Source organism: Fragaria vesca, linkage group LG3 (assembly GCF_000184155.1).
Source record: "Fragaria vesca subsp. vesca linkage group LG3, FraVesHawaii_1.0, whole genome shotgun sequence".
Lineage (NCBI taxonomy): Eukaryota > Viridiplantae > Streptophyta > Magnoliopsida > Rosales > Rosaceae > Fragaria > Fragaria vesca.
The window spans coordinates 10784808-10790237 of NC_020493.1; the positions used below are offsets into that span (position 1 = coordinate 10784808).

Consider the following 5430-nt stretch of genomic DNA (forward strand, 5'->3'; position numbering starts at 1 on the left):
AGTTTCATCCATAAAAATAATAAAAAAGCTGAAAATTTTGTTAGAGGGAACAAATCATTAGGAGTGTTATGGTTAGTGAGAATTTTAGATTCTTATTTTGTTAGTGGGAAAAATTCCTTAAAATTAGGGCAGATGAGAATTTTCCCTTATAGTTGGACATTGAGGATTTGATACTCTTTTTGACATACTCGATCTGGTGTGATGAAATATAGTGTGTAATAAGACCAATGAGTTGAATTAACTCCACATTTCAAAATTCAAATAGAGCAAACCATGACATCAATTTTCTCTCAAAACTTGACTTGCAATTCATTGCTCTCACCCAACAATATTTAACTTTCATTGCTTCTTTAACCAACACCGTTATTCATTGCACTTCATCAAACACTATAATTTCACTTTATGTTCTTATTTTATTATGATAAGAGAGAGAACCCAAATTGACAAGCTAGTTAGAGAGAAAAAACAGTTACCCTAGTGAAAACTATTAGCAAGAAGAAAATAATAGTTATAGTGGCAACAAAGTCCAGGTGGTCCGGATGTCATCAAAGAAATCGTGGTGTCTGAACCAGAACTGAAGGATGATGGAGTCCTCATTTAGGTTGCAGCCACCGCTCTAAATGAGCCTGACAATACTGCGAGGACTAGGTCTTTACCGCCGCAGCAAAAGGAGTACCTAAGTCTGGAATGTGCCGGAACGATATTGAAAGTGGGGAGAAACGTCCGATGATGGCAAGTTGTTCAAGAGGTAATTCTCAATTGTTTGTCTTCAAGTTTATTTTTGCTAACAAAGCAGGCGAGCAGCAGAGGAAATGGTTAAGAGGTAGTTCAAGATTGTTGTAATTGTTAAGAGGTAGTCTATCTTTTATAAAATCAAATATTGTAACATTCAGACTTAGTTAAGAGCTAGTTTGGGATTGTTGTAATTGTTAATAAAAAAAAATTCCAACAATATTTTACAAACAACTCATTGCTACAACCAATATATCGTTGTGTTTCCATGAACTTGATTCTAAACAAGAAAAAACACCATGAACTCTCGTCTTCTTACTTTTTTTAAGGCACAATAGGAAAATTAATTTTCAAAACACATAATACGAAAGAAGAGGACCTCTTTTGTTGTCCTATTTTGATTAGTAAATACTTTGTCATTACCTATTAATAATATAACATATTTATATATACCAAAACCTAATCCCACAAATCCACAATATAAACGCCTAAACCCAACTTCAACACTCTCTTGCTCTCTGTCATCACTCACAAAAAATCGTCTATTTAGAAGGAAAGTAATGTTCAACCTTGTGCACCTTGTGATTTCTGGTATGCTAATGATTTTTACCTCATGATTCCTAGGAAAGATGATCTCACATTTCATTGATTCTTTTCGGCTTCTTTCGAGGAAAAGAATGTTAGTTTAAAAAAAAAATATATATATATATATTGTTTAGTATCCTCTCATCCTTTATTAATGCCCCAGGACCTAAACGATAACCTAAATCTCCAGTTTTTCCTGTAAGATTTGTGCAATCCGGTATGTTTTGCTTACCTTCTTGTTTTAAAACAAAAAATTGAGTCTTCTAAAAAAACACACACACAAAAAACAAAAGATTGGGTCTTTACTTTCTTAGTTGTGTCGTTGAAATTAGAGATATGCAACAATTCTTTTGAACCCTCTGCTACAGTAATTCTTTTTCTTACGTTACTTTTAACTCAGTTTTGTTGTTAAACATTTATAAACATTTGTTTGTTTGTTTAAGCTTTAATAGATTTAGCTGGAAGTATTGACTTAATGTCTTGTAGTGTTTATGAGCCTCTTGGAATTGGTAAAATTCGTCACATTAATTATTATCTTTCTACAAATCACTCCGTCTTCTACTCCATTTCAAGCCCACATCTTAGATTTAGGTGGTCTTGGATGTTTGATGAAACTTTGTAGTTTAGAGTTAAGAGACGTTGTTAGAGTTAATTATGAGTTGTTGAAAATTAGTGTTATTTTGTTGTAGTTTGATGATTTGATGATTTGCTAGTGCGCTAGGCTCTTTTTTATTTTTTTAAATTCTTGCTCTTGTGGTTTTTTAACTTTGATTTTACTTTGTTTTCTTCAATTGTAGGTTGTTGGAGTTATGAGTTGTTGGAAATTAGTGTTATTTTGTTGCAATTTGAAGATTTGTGTGTTGGACACCATGGTGAGAACCCTAACTCGAAAATTTCCCTATTTTTATTGTTTTGGTCGTTCTTGTTTTTGATTTTATTTTTAGTATTAATTTCTAGGTTATTTAGTAACAACTTTCTATATTGTAGATTCAAAATGGCTCAAAATTCTTAATGTTATTGTGTTTTGTTGTGGACATTTATTAGGACCTCGCATTAACAATGTAGTTTGTATAATTTTTTAAACTAGCTCTTTAAGTTGTTTTTTTTAAAGTTTGTTGATTGTTAACAGACTCTTTATTTTAGTTTTTAGTTATTTTAGAGAGCGTGTTTAGTTTTTTTTGTTTTTTTTTACATATTTTAAGAGCTAACACCAGAAAAGGTAAGAGTGTTGCTTCCACCTCCTCCCATCACTCATCCGAAGGGATGATCGAGTCTTCCTTGTGCCCCCTTGAGAGGAATTTACCTCCACACAATGTTGATTTGGCTAGTGAAGTCATCTATCATCATCTTACAACGTACTCTGAGGGAGTATATTATGTTTAATATTAAACATAAGAAAATTGATGAAGGAATCAGTGACAGTTAATGATGGTTGTAAAATGGTTGAGTTGTATTGGCGGGTAATGATTTGGCTATGAAAACTTAGTCATTGTTTGAAATGGGTAAGTGTAGTCATATTGACGATTAAAAAATGCTCCATTTGAAGACCTACGATCATCATCGCTAAAGTTACCACTGTTATACTTCACCGGAAACATGCCCAGATTTGGGCTCTGATACCAGGTGTTAAGATCATTATCCATTCAAGAAATGAAAACAAAGAAACTAAAGGAAATCTAAAGAAATAAACTAAACCACATTCATATCATTCATCCACAAGGCTAGCTATAACAGTATACAAACTTATATATGGAGTTGATCTCCTACAATCAAGGAAACAACTACCTACGATAACCACCTATTGTTAGGCCGATGAGCATTGACAATCCTAATACAAGGTTGGGCTAAGCCCAATACATATATAATACATATTGCCAACATACTAACGTTAAAGAGGAATAGGAATATTATCCTAACACGTTCGCTGGGTCGCACTATAGTTGAAGTTCACAAAACCACAGCGACAAAAATTGCAGAGCCGCTGCAACTTCATTTGTCTGAAAATGGTGAAGGGTCGTCAAGGAGAGAGCACGTCAGCTGGTACCCAATTTCTCTCCCTCTTCCTCTCCGATATCACTAATCTCTTCATACTTCAAAATCTAATCCACTCTTCTTCTCCCCTATCACTGGTCAGCAAGAGGTATGTTTATTTGGGGATTCTAAGATAAGGGTTTGTTTGGATTTTGATCCAAGGGTTTGGTTTTGTGCAAGTCGAAATCGAACCAATACCCAAAGTCTTAAACACGTCCTTGATCCATGAGACCAATCCATATGGAAGGTTAGGGTTTTCTGAAGAAGAAGAAAGAGGGGGTTTTTGGGGAAGTTCGTGTTTTTGGTCCGGATTAGGTCTTGACTTCAAGAACCTGGCTCGATTCAAATGTTTTTCAATCGGTCCGAATTTAGCCCAGTCCAGAAAATTACGTTTTAAAGCCTGACCCGATCGATCGGAGTTCGGTCTACATCGGTCTGAATTTTCGGTCTTTGGTTTAAAAATTGCAGGCCTACCACATGCAAACCCAGAACTGTGGCGCGTACTCCTTTAGCAGCTTACAAATAAAACTACATACAGCCCGAGTTGGTTTTCGAGCTCTTTGAGTTTGATTGTAACTCAAGAAAAAAGTCACTACGTACTCATAGCTTAGCCTATAAATGTGACCATGGCGCCCTAGCTAGTCAGACCTCACAAGTTGTTATTCAAGTATTAGACTTAATCGATTATATATTATTATTATTATTTTCGATTATTAGGCTTAATCGATTATTATTGAAGAAATTAAGCTGCTATTAATTTACTTTCAGATAAATTTCGTTGTTATACTCAACATGGATCTAGGCCTCTAGTTAGTAACTTCAATCATGCCAAGGATCATAGTCCAGATGTTTCCCACTAATTCCGAGCCCTGCATCCTGCAGAATAAGAACGTTGCACTATGCCATATACATCATCAGACGACAGTCCAAGTCTGTCGTTTGACATTTTTTTTTATGTCGTCTGAGGAGCTGTCGAGTGATGGTCTATCAGACGACGGAGAATAGCCGTCGTCTGAAATGCTATCACACGACATATCTTATGCCGTCTGAGAAGAGTGAAGATTGAAAAATTTCAATAAACACACCACAGTTAAGTGTGGACTAAATAAGCATCCAAAAACTGTAATATCATATCACAAGACACATCAAATGTCGTCTGTTTTGTATACCTACCACATATAAGTGTGGATTGATTGGAGAATAATTTGATTTATTGGATTTTTCTATCAAATCACACTTCAATTAAGTGTTGAGTGTGTGAGCTTACAACGTCAAAAACTTGTAATATATGTGGTTATATAGAAGATCTAACCTCACTTATCTGTCGTTTCACATTGTAAACTATTAAAAAAAAATTTGGTGCTTCTGTCATACGACATTTAGTTGTAGTTGCATTTGTATTCATACCACATATTTTTACTTTTCGACTTGGTATTACCACAGTTAACTGTCGACTGAATGAAACATTATCATAGTTTGTTATGATTTTGTTATGCCGAGGTCCTTTACTTGACATATATATGCCGTCTGATTAAAGAATTACAAAATTTAATCTTGTGAGTCCTTCTTAGTCCACATATATGTGTTGAGGTAGCTTATATCCATCGACAATTTTTTTTTGTTTTATGTTGTTACATGACATTTGGACCACATATATATGTAGGTTGAGGGATAGCAAGTAAGTTTTTCCTATCCTAAGTCGACATTTTAATAGAGTTTGATTCTGTAAAATATGTCGTCTAATGCTTAATTGCACTACATTATCATGTTTTTTGGGAGTTTACATATGTTGTTTGATCTAGTACGAGACGACACATTTGTGTCTTTGGTTGCATGATGTTGCCTGTCTATTTTGGCTCAAAAAGTACTGTTCATATGGTAAAACAGCCTCAATTTAGTACAAAAACCTGTGCATTCTACACCATATATGCCAATCAAACCTCACACATTATGAACCATAAGGAAATCAAGCTGCATTAAACTTGTAGATCATACTACTTAAATTAAACAAAAGCCTTGTAGCCATTTCCAAGTACACAACATATATAAACAAAAATATATGTTCGCGCGCATAAGTAAATT

At 34.4% G+C, this 5430-nt stretch overlaps 1 pseudogene across 1 annotated transcript in view; it reads left to right on the forward strand.

Moving 5' to 3' along the window:
* The window catches only part of LOC101292394, a 1325780-nt pseudogene that overhangs the window by 1217320 nt on the left and 103030 nt on the right, over positions 1–5430 (forward strand). The gene's annotated exons all lie outside the window — the stretch shown is intronic.